This window comes from Petromyzon marinus, unplaced genomic scaffold, assembly GCF_048934315.1.
Source record: "Petromyzon marinus isolate PM22_M1 ecotype Great Lakes invasive population unplaced genomic scaffold, UKy_Petmar_22M1.pri1.0 PM_Scaffold_437, whole genome shotgun sequence".
Taxonomy (NCBI): Eukaryota; Metazoa; Chordata; class Hyperoartia; order Petromyzontiformes; family Petromyzontidae; genus Petromyzon; species Petromyzon marinus.
This window is the reverse complement of record NW_027423432.1, coordinates 17,568-35,385: the sequence shown is the minus strand read 5'-3', so window position 1 is coordinate 35,385 and position 17,818 is coordinate 17,568. Positions and strand designations below refer to the sequence as shown.

General features: G+C 44.1%; 1 pseudogene; it reads left to right on the top strand.

The window, feature by feature from the left end:
* The first annotated feature begins 12,145 nt into the window (after nucleotides 1-12,145).
* Nucleotides 12,146-16,730, top strand: LOC142923348 (exosome complex exonuclease RRP44 pseudogene; annotated as a pseudogene).
* Nucleotides 16,731-17,818: the final 1,088 nt, after the last annotated feature.

Below are 17,818 nucleotides of genomic sequence, written 5' to 3'. Positions count from 1 at the left end.
ATGAACGCTGCTAAGATTCGCAGCGTCTTTTAGGCTAGGTGGGAGAGGTAAAGCGCCTTGACAAAGGAGTTTACATATCAAACAGGATAATTTAGCATTGAAATAGCTGTGTTAAAGTGTTGGATCAGCAGGGTGTTAAAGTCAGAAATTAGCATGTAACTGGGAGATTAGCATGATGTTAATGTGAGGGATTAGCATGCGACTGGTCACGGAAATAGCTATGTTAAAGTCAAAGTTTCCATCTCAACAGAGGCATTTAGTATATGGACGCTAAAGGACTGCAACTACCCAACTATTATACAATTAACCGATGTGAAAAAGTATAAACTACATCAATATAATAAATGTACTCAATATGTTCTTCAATATGTTGAGCTATAAACATAAAGTAACTGTGTATACACTACACTATATAATGAATACCATATAGTAAACGAATTAATAAAACTAAAATATAAACTACATCAATGTTATATTTATATTCTTAGTTTTTTCGGTAAAGTCACGTTGAAGAGAAACAACAAAATAACAATAAGTCATTATAAGTCATTATACATTACAATGCCATATGGCAAAAAAATGGGTGGCGGTTTTTTCCTTCTTTCCAACGTTAGCACCACGGAGAGCGACGAGCCTCGTTCAGACGGACGAGTCCATCCATGCTCGGAACGGAGGAGGGGGGAGAAACAGCCACGATGTGCTGCTCTGTCCTGTGTTGCGTTACAACCATGCCATAAACTAGACTACTATACATTGTAATGTTATACCTTCCAATCAAAACTACATTGTATAATATCGTATACACAGCCCAATGTAAGCTCGAACATTATGCAGTGTATTTATATGTCTTCAACTAAACTTTTTCCTACATTACACGACTATACACCGTAATATACACTACCATAGACAAACCCACCCTTGAATTACACAATGCGTTACTTTACACTACCCTATACTTTAGACTGTAAAATGTTAGACTTGTAATATTACACTATGTATTATTCTACCAACCCTACTGTATACCACACTGCTGTATATTCACAATACAATTACGATACTATATATTGCCTTATGAATTATGTTAAACATTACAATGTTATACTATTTATTATTATATAACATGCTATAAACCATACCATTGACCGTCGTATGAAGAGGCAGTGCCAGCGAATGGACTGCAGTCTGAATGTCACCATAAAATACAATCAATTAAGAACTGAAATTGTTTATAATGTCTATCCAATGAAATTTTGATTTAAAGCTTTCGTGACTGCAGTAATTCATATTCTTAGTTCTTTCGGTAAAGTCACGTTGAAGGGAAACAACAAAATAATAAAATATATAAAACAATAAAAATTCTCACGACGTTTCGACCATAACACAAACCAATTCCTCGACCACAGCAATTCCATACACCCAGCCATCAGATTCACCATGGAGGTCGAAAAAGATGGCAAGCTACCCTTTTTGGATGTCCTAATTAAAAGGAGACCTGATGGTTCAATGAGCCACTCTGTTGACAGGAAAGCTACGCATACGAATGCTTACTTAAAACCGGATTCCCACCACCATCCATGCCAGAAGAACTCCCTCATCAAGACTCTATACCATAGAGCCCAATGCATTTCCGACCAGGAACACATTGCCAGTGAACTTAAGCACGTACACCAAGATCTCAAGGCTAATGGTTACTCCGACTACACAATCCGCAAAGCCATCACTCCAGCCATGAAGAAGGATCCTCTTGAGGAGCCATTCAAAACCATCACCTTACCCTACATTGCGGGGGTCACAAAAAATATCTCCAAAATCCTGAATAAACACAAGATCCAGGTCTGATTCAACACAGTACATAAAATCCGTGATCTGGTTTCGTCTGTAAAAGATGTGGTTCCAGACATACAGTACCCGGGCGTCTACAAACTAAGTTGCCTCTGTGGTAGCAGTTACATTGGAGAAACCAAACGACATATCTGGGACTGCATCCGTGAACATAAAGCAGACTTGAAACACGGTAGGACGAGCACCTCAGCCGTGGCAGATCACTGTTATAATTTAGTGGGCTCACATGACATTGACTTCTCCAAGACGGACGTTCTCTGCAAGCCATCCGGCTACCATGAGAGATTCGTTCATGAGGCCATACACATATACAAACACAGAAACAATTTCAACCGAGAAGATGGATTCTGGCTTAGTAACCATTGGAAAGACGTTATAAACCATTTTGGTACTTAATTGATTGTATTTTATGGTGACTTTCAGATCGCAGTCCATTTGCTGCCACTGCCTCTTAATACCTTTCACACGACGGTCAATGGTATGGTTTATAGCAGGGGTGTCCAAACTTTTTTTCCCGAGGGCCACATACAGAAAAATATACGAAGGATTGGGCCACTCATTAGACGTGAGGTATACTGCCTCACTTCTCATGCACTAATATTGTCAAAATCAATCAAATGCAGGTAAATTACGTTTGATTATTGAACATGTTTGAAGAAAAAAAGCCTCCATCATAGCTCTTCATTAGTAGATTTTAATTTTATTTTTTACAAAAAGGTTGGCAGGTAATTCTCTCAGTGACAGCCTCAGATTGGTTCTTAGGGTGCTGATCCCCCTTCATTGTCCATATGAAGGGAGAGACAAATAGGGGATGTGGATATTTCAAGCTTATTACACAAATAAATTATTGGGCTTGTTAATACATCAACTAACGTTTGTTAAAAAAATTGTCATCAACTTTAATTGACTGAATTTATGACGTAATTGGGCTTATTAACAAATGAAAACGGTGTGTATATTTTTAACTCACCTGTAATGGGAATAATGTTACGCTCAGTGGGAGCAGTGATGCTGCGCTTTGGTCTGAAGGATAGCTGGCAGGTCAGGAGTAAGTTTGGTGGTTGAGATGCGAAGGACGTCACGGAGATGGCTGTCGGTCGTTCTGGTTCTCAGCCTGCTTTTGTTCAGCGTTAACAGAGAGAATGTCTGCTCACATATGTATGTTGAGCCGAACAGACTCATCATTCGTTTTGCATGGCGTCTCGTCAGAGGAAACTTGGCCTTTTCCAAACTCCGGTAGAAGTCAGGTAGGGAGAGAAGCTGATGCTGATTCTTCAGAGAATCATCACACTGAATTTCGATCAGTTCTAATTGCAGACTCTCCTCCACTTCTTTTGCATCCATTGAAAACGGAGCCGCAAACAGTGTGATTTCCTTCTCAATGACAGAAAAATCTTGGAAGCGCTGACTGAATTCTGTCATGAGAGATGTGATCACAGACACATATTCTCCCATTTTTGCAGAGAGCTTGGCATTTGGAAATGCGCATTGATTTCGGTCAGCGTGGGGAAGTGCGCTACATTGAAGTTGCGCAGTTGTGACTCGAAGAGACGGAGCTTCGCACGGAATGCTTCCATGTGCACATACAGCTGTGGTACCAGCTGCTCTTTGCCTTGTAGTCTCTTGTTCGGGGTGTTGAGATGATCAGTGAGATCAACTAAAAAAGCCAGGCCTGCCAACCATAAAGGGTCACTGATCTCATGGAGAGGTCTGCCCTTTTCTTTCAAAAACTTGTCGATATTTGATCTCAGGGAATAAAACCACTGCAGCACGGAGCCGCGACTGAGCCAGCGCACTTGAGAATGGTAGAGTAGGTTCCCGTATTCAGCATCGACATCAGAGAGGAACGCTTGCAATTCTCTGTGGTAAAGCCCTCGGGCCATAATTTTTTTTGACATTTTTCATAACTGTGTTCATCACATCGCCAAGCTGGATTATCTTGGCACAGAGGGCTTCTTGGTAGATGATACAGTGCATTTTAACAGTCTCACCTCCGCTCTCCTGCACCTTGGCACTCACCATAGAAGCCATTCCTTTGCGTTCGCCTGTCATTGCTGGAGCCCCATCCGTTGTAATTCCACACAGCTTGTCCCATTTAAGTCCAGCCTGGTTAATTGAATCTGACACAGCTTCAAAACATATCCTTCCCAGTTGTTGTCCCCTTTAGACTCCGAAAATCAAGCAGTTCCTCCGTAATGCAAAAATTCTCATCAACTCCCCGCAAAAAAATTAACAGCCGTGCAGTGTCCGTGGCATCTGTGCTCTCATCACATGCAATCGAGTAAAAATCGAAAGCACAAGCTTTATCTGACACTTGCTGTTTTAAATTAGCCGACAAGTCTTCAATTCGCCGCACAACCTTATTTCTGGACATACTAACATCGTTAAAATCCTGCATTTTCTCCAGGCACATTCACACGACTTTAGTGAGGCACTGTTTGATGAATTCACCGTCTGAGAAAGGTTTCCCGTGTAGGGCAATGAGTTGAGCTACTTCATTGCTGGCTATTGTTGCATTTTCTTGAGCTTTGTTAGCACAGAAAAAAAAACCCTGCTGCTGCGTTAGCAGGCTAGCTTGCCATTTGCTTTACCTTCTCTCTCCGCTCGGCGCCAGTGTAGGACGTGAAGGTCTGATGTTTGGTTTCATAATGCCGTCGTACATTGTACTCTTTCATCACGGCAACACTCTCATTACAAATCAAACAAACACACTTCCCCTTGGTTTCTATGAAAAAAAAAAATCCACCGAGTCTGAAATTTCCTGCACTCGCTTGCAACCTTGCGTCTCTTCGGTTCCGGCATTTCTGGTGACCCTGAGCAAATGTTTTCTTCGATTGCTTGCTTTGTGGAGACGCTGCCTTGTTCAAGACAATAGCGCCATCTAGTGTTTAAATTAAGAAATGCAATACAGTGGGCCATAGTCCATTATATTTTTAAACTTTGATACGGGCCAATTAAAAATGGATGGCGGGCCGCAGTTGGCCCGCGGGCCGTAGTTTGGACACCCCTGGTTTATAGCATGTTATATAATAATAAATAGTATAACATTGTAATGTTTAACATAATTCATAAGGCAATATATAGTATTGTAATTTTATAGTGAATATACAGCTGTGTGGTATACAGTAGGGTTGGTAGAATAATACATAGTGTAATATTACAAGTCTAATATTTTACAGTCTAAAGTATAGGGTAGTCTAAAGTAACGCATTGTATAATTCAAGGGTGGGTTTGTCTATGGTAGTGTATATTACGGTGTATAGTTGTGTAATGTAGGAAAAAGTTTATTTGGAGACATATCAATATAATGCATAATGTTAGAGCTTACATTGGGCTGTGTATACGATATTATACAATGTAGTTTAGATTGGAAGGTATAACATTACAATGTATAGTAGTCTAGTTTATGGCATGGTTGTAACGCAACACAGGACAGAGCAGCGCATCGTGGCTGTTTCTCCCCCCTCCTCCGTTCCGAGCATGGATGGACTCGTCCGTCTGAACGAGGCTCGTCGCTCTCCGTGGTGCTAACGTTGGAAAGAAGGAAAAAACCGCCACCCATTTTTTTCGCCATATGGCATTGTAATGTATAACGACTTATTGTTAGTAGCTCAGCTGATGGAGAGTATATAGAGTTTATTGATAACATTGATGTAGTTTGTATTTTAGTTTTTTTATTAGTTTACTATATGGTATTCATTAGATAGTGTAGTGTATACCCAGTTACTTTATGTTTATAGCTCAATTTATTGAAGAATATATTGAGTACATTTATTATATTGATGAAGTTTCTACTTAGTTTTTTTTCACATCGGTTTATTGTATGATAGTTGGGTAGTTGCAGTCCTTTAGCGTCAATATACTAAATGCCTCTGTTGAGATGGAAACTTTGACTTTAACATAGCTATTTCCGTGACCAGTCACATGCTAATCCCTCACATTAACATCATGCTAATCTCCCAGTTACATGCTAATTTCTGACTTTAACACCCTGCGGATCCAACACTTTAACGCAGCTATTTCAATGCTAAATTATCCTGTTTGATATGTAAACTCCTTTGTCAAGGCGCTTTACCTCTCCCACCTAGTTTAAACGACACTGCGAATTTTAGCAGCAGTCATTGAAGTGCTGTCGTCCCGACAGTTCTGTTCCTTCACTTGAAAGGCTACTTGTGTTGTGGCCGAAACGTCGTGAAAATTTTATTTTTTATTACGTTTTATTTTATTTTATTTTTTTCCATTCTACGTTACTTTACCGAAAGAACCAAGAAGATGAATCCCTGCAGTCACGAAAGCTTTAAATCTGAACTTTACGCAATAAAAAATCATAGTGTAAGATAAGACTACAATCGTTGTCTGCTGTGAGGATCTTCTCTACTCAGGGCCCCGAATGTTTGTGGCAAGTGAAAGTTTGTCTCAGCAAAATATAAGATTTCTCACAGTAGCATACCGTATGACCACACGTCGCTCTGCACCTTATAGAGCCCATGGAACATGCTTTCTGAAGACATCCACCTTACAGGCAGAGGCACCTAATGGACATGACCGCATGGCCACAAGCACAACAACAATATGTTCAGTAAATTCAGTTCAGGCCGATACATCGCGATCCGTCATACGTTTTTTGCGTCAGGCCACATTCATCTTGCAAAATTAGCGTCATCTAGCCCTCCACTACCCTGAAGGGTTAAATGTGTAGTGACATCACGGGATGTCACTGTGTAGTGCCGGCCCTAGAGAGGCACGGCGTGCGGTGTATTGACATCGCGGATACCACTCTGGTGTGGGTGTAGTACCGGCCCTAGAGGGGCTCGGTCAGCGCTGATTGATCCCGCTGGATGGCATCACGCTTGGCGTGCAGTGCCAATCCAACAGGATAGGGTGTGGGAGTGCCGGCCGTAGGAAACGGGTTACTAAATGCCATGGCACTCTGGTTGACCCGAGAGGACACGTGACCGGTTAAGTCTACAAAGGGGCCCCAAGTGGGGGCTAGGGGTGGTCACGTGGTCGGGGTCCAGATCCTGCTGCTCGATGATTCTAGAAGGTGGTCGTGGCCAAGGGCGGAGCCAGCCACGCCACAGAGAATATAAGCTGGGTCCCCCAGAGGGACCGGCGTTGTTGTTCATCCTGAAGAACCTTTGTCTACGTCTACGTTCTACCGAGTCTCCAACACATGGACTGGGACCCGAGCTGTGGTCCCGTTCTGTCGTAGCTAGTCATGTTGTAATTAGTGTAGTTAGCCTGGTGGTCACCACCACAGGTTGTTATTCTGGGCCAGTTACCCCGTGTACCACATTGGGGGGGGAGGAGGAAGGGGATTTGTGAAATTGCCCCATATTTTGAACTGTCGGCAGAGCAGGGAGATTGAATCCAATTGCCGACCTCTGGATTGCAAGTCAGGGTGGGAGAGCCATTGCACCACCGTGTGTGGCAGCACCCCCCACTCTTTTTTTCTTAGGGGCTGTGCAAAATAAAATAAAAACATTGAGTACAATTAAAGTGATGGGCCTTCTATCCCGATGATGGTGATGACATTGGTGATACTGATAATGATGCTGATGATCCTAAGTAAGGTGAAGGACTCACGTTGCCCTTCACCACGTAGTTGGGGTCAGTCTGGACGTCCCGTGCCAGCCCAAAGTCGCAAATCTTGGCGATGTGTCCATGCGTTACCAGCAAATTCCTCGCAGCCAGGTCGCGGTGGATGCACTAAAAAAAAGAAAAAAATTCCCTGTGTGGCCTTCAACAAACTTGGGGCAACTTCTGTGAAGGTTGGCCACGGTCCACGACGGGGTGGGTGCCCAGCACCACGCCTGGCCACCTTTGTCTCCCCAGTGTAGATGTTTACACACCGCACCAGGTACTCATTTGAGTCCACCTGAGGAGGCCCAAGACCGGTTCAGATAATTGTCACTGGTGTTGGCCGTGAGCGGGAAGCGAACTCTGGCCGTTGGGTTCGTACCGCAGTGAACTAACCTCTCGGCAACCACTCGCCACCCAGACAGACATTAAGGGCAACAATGACGTGCACCACAGACACAGTCACTTTCCGAGACACAGGTAAACACGCACAGTCACAGAGACACAGTTAAACATACTCTTTGGTTCTTCGGTAAAGTAACGTAGGTATAAAATAAAATAAATCACGACGTTTCGGGCGCAACACAAGCGTCCCTCATCAGGTGGGAAAGCATGATCTGCTGCTGAGGCAGACTGTTTTAAAAGGTTTGAAATGGGTGTAGCCCTAGGGTCATAAAGAAGTGGGCGGGGCTAGTGATGTTAATGTGAGAAATTAGCATGTAAATGTAAGATCGGAGAGCGGCCTCCTCGACGAGGGCTTCAAATCAAGACAGTTAAACATGCGCAGTCACACATGGTCAAATTGAAACACAGAGGTGAATTTCCGGAGGTTCTTAAAGATGGTCATGGCCCTGTAGGGATAGAGACAGACAGGCACGGAGACACATACAGAGAGACACAGAGACAGGTTAAAATCATCACGTATTTTCATCATTATGTTCCACCACTCTTTTAACCGAGGAGAGAGGCTCACTGCTGATTCACTCCTCTCGCGACTCACGTTCTTGTGAGCGAGGAAGGCCATACCGCTCGCGACCTGCTTCGAGACTCGGGAGGTTGTCCACCCCGGATGGAGTAGAGTCGCTCACGATCGCTTCTCTCTGAGACGACGACGTGTCCCAGCCTGCGGCGCACAAGGAAGCCCGGACGATTCAGAAATGCCCTAACTATAGAGTATCTATAGTAGATCATCGATTATTCGGCGGCTACGGGGGGGAAGGGGATGCCACATTTTTTAACAACGCCGGATATTCACTACATAATAATTTGAAATAGCAAATTTTTTGCACATTCTTGCATAACATTATGTTTTTAAATGTTGTGAATGTTGTTGTCTTTTAAATTAGTTTACTATATGAAATTGGTATGAATAAACATACAAATACACAAAAATAAATATCCTACTGTAAAATGTAACCTATTTACTGTACCGTACTTACCAATCCAATCTCGAAGACTCTGAATGGAGTGATGTATATACGTGCAGTATTGTCATTTTTTAAGTTGTATTTAGTGTATAATGTACCGTCTATAATATTTAACACTGAAATCAAGTCGGTGGCCGCTCTGGTTAATACCGCGGTCTATTTCGCAGTAGACACTGTTAGAGCGAACACGTACATGATTCGAAAAAGAGAGTCGGCCAAGTGTTGTGTGGTGTAATTATCCAAATTTGAGAAATTTACTCGCAAATTATTCCATCGGGGAAGCTGCCTAATAACATCACAAACCCACTTGGCAGGGTAAAGCCCGCTTGCAAGGCTGTGGCTGCACAGGGGCAGCTACCCCCAGTTCATGGAAACTGGTATTGATGTAGTTTACGAATCGCCATGGGCGGCATGGTGGCACATTGGTAAGTAACCCTTGCGCCTTGCAGCAAGAAAGCTGGGTTTGATTCCCGACTCGGGCGCGTTTCGGCGTGGAGTTGTCATCTTCTCTCCCCCTGTTCGTCAGAGTGTGTAAGTGCAATGGAGTGTTTGAGTGAGTGTGTGAGCGAGTGAGTTAGCGTGAATGTGTGAGTGTGTGAAGATTGTATGTTCTCCCCCTCTTCTGGGTCTCCTCCGCGTTCTCGAGTTTCCTCCCATAGTAAAAAAAATACCCAATACAACGAGTCTGGCATTGGGCAAAACATCCCAATACTGAAAAATCACCTGCAAATTACTCAATTGGGACTACACAGTGACGGCAAAAACTTCGCAGGACCCTCATGAAGAAGTCTTGAGTTTTTGCACAGTAAACAAATGTAATAATAAATCTTGACTTAAAGCTTTTGTGACTGCAGGAAGACATTCTTTGGGTCTTTCGGTAACGTCACGTAGATAGGTTCAAATAAAATAACCAAAAATAACAAAAAACTACGACCTTTCGATCGCAACACAAGCCTTCATCATCAGGAAGAAAAAAAGAGAGGGGGACAGCTGCTGAGCTAGACAGTCTGCCTTATTTCAACCAGTGTTGTGCCTATCCTAGGTAAACTCTGTCTTAAATGAGTACCTGGTGCAGTGTGTAGACATGAGCACTGGGGAGACAGAGGTGGCTGCATGTGCGTGGTACTGGCCACCCACCTCCTCGTGGGCCATGCCGCCTAACAGCAGCACAGTCTGTTAAGGCTTATTTGGGTGATCTTCATCTTTGTTGTACGCTTGTGCCATCTTGTGTGTCCGCTGTCAAAGATTCCAGGCTACATCCCTCCGGAGTCCACCCCATGGGGCTCCCCTTCTCCCCGGCCTAAAAAACCCAGACAGTACTCGTGCATCATGCATGCGGTGTCAACAAGAGGTAAGAGGTGCATGAGTGGGCACACACTCTGGGTTTCACATCTGCAGAGTTAGTTAAGTGTACAATGTGCTCGCAAGCAGAGGTGAACAATAAAAAATATCAGTCGCGGTTATGAGAAACGCTACCCTGAAGAAACGGGCGGTTTGCACTCTGAACTTGCAATCCAGAAGTTACTGGTTCGTTTTCCCATCGCAGCGTTTGAAAGAGTGGCGCAATTTTGTTAAATTTACAATTTTTACCTTGCCAACCAGTACAAACAGCCAGGTGAGGTGTATAAGCGTCACTATGTATGAATAGTTTAGGACATCTTATGCTCACAAACTCACCCGTTCACGCACTCAACCACCAACTCAATCTCACTCAAACCACCAACTCACTCTCACTCAAACCACCAACTCACTCAACCACCATCTCACTCAAACCACCAACTCACTCAAACCACCAACTCACTCAACCACCATCTCACTCAAACCACCATCTCACTCAAACCACCATCTCACTCAAACCACCAACTCACTCAAACCACCAACTCACTCACTCAAACTACCAACTCACTCAAACCACCATCTCACTCAAACCACCACCATCTCACTCAAACCACCAACTCACTCAAACCACCATCTCACTCAAACCACCATCTCACTCAAACCACCAACTCACTCAAACCACCAACTCACTCAAACCACCATCTCACTCAAACCACGATCTCACTCAAACCACCAACTCACTCAAACCACCATCTCACTCAAACCACCAACTCACTCAAACCACCACCATCTCACTCAAACCACCAACTCACTCAAACCACCATCTCACTCAAACCACCATCTCACTCAAACCACCATCTCACTCAAACCACCAACTCACTCAAACCACCAACTCACTCAAACCACCATCTCACTCAAACCACCAACTCACTCAAACCACCAACTCACTCAAACCACCATCTCACTCAAACCACAAACTCACTCAAACCACCAACTCACTCAAACCACCAACTCACTCAAACCACCACCATCTCACTCAAACCACCAACTCACTCAAACCACCATCTCACTCAAACCACCATCTCACTCAAACCACCATCTCACTCAAACCACCAACTCACTCAAACCACCAACTCACTCAAACCACCATCTCACTCAAACCACCAACTCACTCAAACCACCAACTCACTCAAACCACCATCTCACTCAAACCACAAACTCACTCAAACCACCAACTCACTCAAACCACCAACTCACTCAAACCACCAAACTCACTCAAACCACCATCTCACTCAAACCACCATCTCACTCAAACCACCATCTCACTCTAAAAGGTTGAAGGTTAAGGTGCAGGCACCCCTGAAAATATATTGGCTCGCGCCACTGCAAGCTCCCTTCTGGAGGATATGTTGTTGAGCCAGACGTTTGGAAGAGGTGGGAGTAACCCACATGTTACCCACACACGACCTGCCGATGGACTACCCATTGACAGTGCTGAGTGGACAACGGCAGGGCCAGTGAGGGGGGATTTAAAAAACGGTTCAATCACCTGCCGCGCTTGGAGGACGAACCGGCGGCATTTGGGTCGCCAAGCCCAGTGTGATAACTGTCACATTATGGCAGCATCATAATCTGAATATTTTTCCTGGATCAATCCGATGAGCTATAAAGCTCTTTTTCACAGGTGTCCAGCACCACTTCATCATTTGGATGAGGGGTTCCTGAATCAGGTGAGAGACAGATTTGTCCTCCTCTACCAGGTGAGGTCGGGCAATTTTACTTCTCACTTCACCTTCCTCACCTCAACTGGTAAGGTAGGAAAATCATTGCTCCTGAACTAGGTGAGAGCCCAATCAGGTGTGACCTGTGGTGCATAAGGGGACCACACCAATGATAAAAAAAAATACTAAACTCTTTTTTATTTTCTTGGTTCTTTCGGTAAAGTCTCGTAGAAGGGAAATAATAAAAATATAAAACAATACAATTCTCACGACGTTTCGACTGCAACACAAGCAATCATCATCGCTTCTACGTGACTTTACCGAAAGAACTAAGAATATGAATCCCTGCAGTCACGAAAGCTTTAAATCAAAATGTATTTTGTATTTATTTACCAAGGTCACATCTATAACAGCAGCCACTATACCTGACCAGTGTTACCCATTTCTACTTTTACCTATTATTATTATGATTAGTGTGTGGACCCACCACAATGCGTTATACCCCTGCTACAACTTTATCACCTTAGTTCTCATATGATCTCCGATGCTAAGCAGACTTAAGCCTGGGCTTGCCCTGAGCTACAGACGTGTGACTGTCAGGTGACCAGGGGATGGCAGTGCTGAGTGTTTTCTTCAGCTGCAAGCCGAATGTGGGGAGTTGTGTCGACTGACAGGCAAAGGTGTACCAGCTCAGCGCTCAGACCTCTTGAGACACACACCCACATTACGATCATATGATATAATAATGTTTAGTTTTAGTTGGAGCGCCGTTCATGCAAATTGCATGAACAATGTCACTGCAGCCAAGCGGTGAGCCAGCACCAACAATTGCCCAAGCTCTATATACCAATATATTCCAGCCAATGTATGCGTGTTTATTCACGTAGGGGGGCAACACTTTATCCCATACAGAAGGGACAGATAATATTAGTCCACATTTTGCTCTGCTGCCTTTTGGCATATCCAGGGTATGGCACTTCCTGCATGCTCACGGGAAAGAAGTTTCGCAACATTTGCGTGATCCATGAATCCTCGCCTCAACGGTGTTGGATTACAGGCGTGCACCACCGCCGCCCGGCTAATGAATGCTCCCCTCGTGTGTACGTTTGCGTGTGTGCTTGCTTCTCAGATTGACCTGCTGGAGGACCCGTGCCTGCTTAACGTGGTGATTCTGCAGACGGTGTTGCAGGAGATCCGCCATCGCTCCGCTCCTGTCTACAAGTGACTTCGCGACATCATCTCCACTCCGCAGAAACACTTCTACGCCTTCACCAATGAGCACCATCGGTAGGCGCAGCTCTCCAACCGGTCCTAGCCATCTCGCCAATCCAGTGTGCACGGCACACGAATTGACGCCTCTTTACTTCTGAACTGTGGCACACGGTGGCGGTTGGTGGCGCAAAGTGTCGTTGGGTCTGTTTCCCAGTGCCATGAGGGCCAGCAGAGTTGGTGGCATAGTGGTGTTGTGCATAAGGCTGCCCCTGTCCAGATGGCCAAGGATTGGTAGCTGATTTTTTCGCCAGGGCTGAAATTAATTGCACTCCTTTTATTGAATTTTGGCACTCCGTGGGGTGGGGTTTGAATTGTATGTATGTTGAACTTCCTTCACACAGTACTTAGCCAACTGTGCTATGTACAGTTGAGATAATAAACTGTGCATCTGATTCGGCTCGTGGGACTGAACGCCCCCGTGGCTTGAGTTACCGAGCAGAAAGGCGTTTTATAAATGTAATTCATGATTATTAAATACATTTCTTGTCATTAAAACTGGATTTCTGAAGGCGTTTCCAGCACTCGGAGGGAAACCTCTGACATGCCTAACAACTCACGGAACTACATGATTTACACTTCTCGCAGAGCTGTGCTCATTTTACTGCCCCAGAAGAGGTACACATTTCCTAGTCGACCTCTTAAGCACCATTTCAACTCCACAACTTTGTTACTGTGACTCGCGTGGAAGTGATTACACAGCAACGCCTAGTGTGATTGTCTAACAGCGCCGTAACTTGATTGTCGTGTGTCTCAGAGACACGTACGTGGAGCAGGAGAAGGGAGAGCCTTCCAATGACCGTAACGACCGAGCCATCCGATATTCTGTGTTGACTATTCCACCTGAAGACGGAAGCTTGTGTTGCCTCCAAAACGTCGTGATTCAATTGTTTTCTTTTATTTTGTTTTATTTTATCTACGTGACTTTACAGAATAAAACCAAAGAGTATGGATCCTTGCAGTCACGAAAGCTTCAAATCTTGTCACACTGCTTTTCACATGTAACAGCCCTCTTTTTCAATCCACTGCTGGGTGTGGGCCTCGTTCTGTGCGAGGTTGTGCAAGGTTGTTTGACCGTACGGTAGATCCCCGTTGAATGCGCGTTCACACTCCGCGTTTTGGCTTTAACACGGTTTTACCTTTTTATGGAAAGTGTTTAGATTTTAACGCTCAACCGCGCTCGCTACATTGCAAGTATAGCGCGTGGTCGCGGACTACTTTTCTGAGCGGCGTCGGTGTTAGCAGTGTTGTTGGATGATGCTAGAAGCTGTAGTACTGATGTATGCTGTGATACCCAGCGTACCTTCCTCTTCCTCGGTCTTTGTTCCAGCAGGATCTTTGTGCGCGGAGCGTCATCTCACTCCCTTATATTTTTCACTCACCATATCTCTCACTTGAGATTTAATTAAAGGAGTGTCATACTTAGCATATTGATAGAGATACTATATAAACACAACACATTTTAAAATAAACATGTAAAACAGTGTACTGTGCTATCAAAAATATATATTGGTAAATAAAGTCATGGTTTGTCAGTAGAGCAGAAAACAATAAGATCTATTTATATCTGCCAACCGTACACTCGTTGAGCACACGTTTGGCTGATTTATACACCAGTTCTCTTCATTGCAATTTAACTAAATCACCGAGGCGATACAAAATTTAGATAACAGCATATGAGGATTTGTGCACTTGATGTTGGCCATTAAAGTGAATTGTTCTCGTCTTCAAATGATCAATGAGTGTCAGCCTCCGATCAGTAGAACTACAGGTAGGCATCACCTCAACTGAGCACATCAACAAGATTATGGAGGAGTGTGATATCACCTGGCTATGGGGTCAGCCTACAGCTGCGTGCCAGCTCATCTGGCTGGACATCCACGTTTATATGGGGCATTGTTCCCGAGCATGTCCAGTCACATTATAATGGAGCTGAATTTGTTTCACCACAATGCCAAATGACACGTGTGTACGACACCATCTGGCCAGCCACAAATCTCTTACATGCTCTTCGTTGTGGTCGTGAGGTCATGGGTGTTTGCAAAGAGATAGCCCTCACCCTAATAGAGAGTGGGGATCACAACACCTTCACGTGGCCTTATCAAATGCACAGTCCTTCATTCTAGGACTGTATATCGTTTCCTTGGCGATTACAAGCAGCGATTTTGCTAAACCCTGTTTGTTTGGTATGCTTCTCTCTCTGTGGCCCCTGTTGTATCTGTGTTAGTTCCCCCCTACTTGAGTGTCTGTATATACATCTGGGGTTATGTTTCTTATCTCTCGTAAATTTAGCTCTTCTGTACCTGATGATGGCTGCTTGTGTTGCAACCGAAACGTCGTACGCTATTATGTTATTTCATTATTTCTTATTTATACGTGACTTTACCGAAAAAAAAAGAGTCATTCCTGCAGTCACGAAAGCTTTGAATCAAGTCTGTAGTGCCTCTTGTTAAACAGTGCTTCAGTTGAACAGGAAAATTAATAAATCCAGCAGGCATGACTTGAAAAGTAACAAATTTACATTTTGGGTGGCACTCTATATTGTCCGGTAAATCGTGTCGCCAATTATAATTTCTGCGTTTATCTGCGCGTGTCTGTGTACCCCCAGTGGAGGAATACGTGCGCAGCTTGCTGGACAACCCTGAGTTGATTGACCGTCTGGCACTGGCCTCGGAGCAGGTGAGACTCCGTATGCGTGCATCAGCTTTGCCCCCCCTTCATATTTATGGTGCGGGCCTGTACCCTTGTCCGACCCCTCACTTCCGCGTTGCATCCAGCTGCCTCATTGAAGAAAGGGACACTTGCCTTGCGCTGAGTACGACGTTTCGCTGGTTGTAATCGCCAGGGAAACGATATACTCGATTTGTAAGTGTTGTGGGTTTACTCTCCAATACACTGGCGTGCTGCAGTAGTAACTAATTGACACGTTTTGTTTTACGTAACAAACCTTACTAATTGTCTGTACCGGGTTAACTACACACATTTACGCGTTCTTACCCAAAAAACCTTTATTATGGATAATTTTGGTCGCGAAAGAATACGTGTTAAACAGCTCCCTTTTAGAACGTCTCATCCTCACCATCAATGGTCAATCAATCAAATAAATCCTAGATTTATAACGTGGCATATTTACCAAAAAGCAGAGACGGAAGGGTGAAACTCTAGAGGTAGCTCTATGATATCCGCTTTTGTGGAACGTTCTCTAACACGGATGGCCGTACTGCTCTGAGATAAATCAGACTGGATCCTTCGTCTCGTTACGTGATGGCGGTTGCAAAATTGTTGTTGACGCGTGCATGTGCCGTGCGTGTGCTGTGTACGTGTGCAGGATGTGGTGGAGTCCCGGGTAATCTTCCCCGAACATCTCCCGCTGTCCCAGCTGCAGCAAGGTGTGCGCTCCGGCCGGTTTGTCCAGGGAACCTTCCTTGCGAGTCGTGAGAATTACCTGGAGGGGACTCTGAGGGTGCGAGGGGACGGTGACAGTGATAAAGAGGTACACGTTTCACAAGCCTGCGTCTGGAAGGAACAATGCTGTCCGATCGTATCTGTGTGAGTTATAAAAACAAATTTATAATTAAGCAGTGGCATAGCGTTCTTGGCATGAGCAGTAGCTCTTAACCTTTACTGCAAGGCTGCAGTAAAGGTTAAGAGCTACTGGGCTAAAATATTTGTATTTTGAACGTCTTTTGCACCCTACGTAGGTGTCATAGCCTGGCTCCTGCCCCCCCGGCCTGTGAGTCTTGGTGCAGTTGCACTGCCTGCACACTCGATAGCTACGCCACCACAACTACAGTATATACGTTAATTGTGACTACTTTAATAATAGGGTTTTTCCCTTTTTTTTCTGGCAACAAAACTGAAACCTTTTACAAGGAATCATGTGTGCATTAACCACAATACTTGTGGTCAAAATGCAAACAAAAAACACACTATGATAATATATGCATTGTCCTTGAGACTGATTGGTTCACACCAGGGATGGCTTTCTTTTGAGCCTCGACCCAATTGGTGCGAGACCAGAGGACGCCAAAAGGCGTACGCATATATTGCAAATATTATCAGTGTGTTTTTGTTTGCATTTTGACCACAAGTATTGTGGTTAATGCACACCTGATTCCTTGTAAGAGGTTTCAGTTTTGTTGCCAGAAAAAAGGGGAAAAACCCTATTATATTTTGGTACTGGCAAAGGAGGTCTAATGATGGTTGTGACTACTTTGTTAACAAAATGAATGGTCTATTTCCACCTCCAAAATGTAACGTTAAATAACAATTAGGTACATTGGCCCTTTGTTGGAAAAAAAAAACCCAGTCTAGAAATTGCCCTACTTGAACATATGTTACTGAAAAACATTGGTTTCAGAAGATTCATGGGCTCATAGTCCTACATTTTAAATTGTTTATTCGTGGTATTAAAACTCTTGTACAGTAAAACCTTGGATTGCGAGCATAATTCGTTCCGGAAACGTGTTTGTAATCCAAAGCACTCGTATATCAAAGCACTCGTATATCAGTTGTGATCACGTGACGCTCGGCAGTACAAAGCTGCTCGTATTGCAAGACCCTCGCTCGTTTATCAAATTAATATTTATTAAAAATGTTGCTTGTCTTGTAAAACACTCGCAGACCAAGTTACTCGCAATC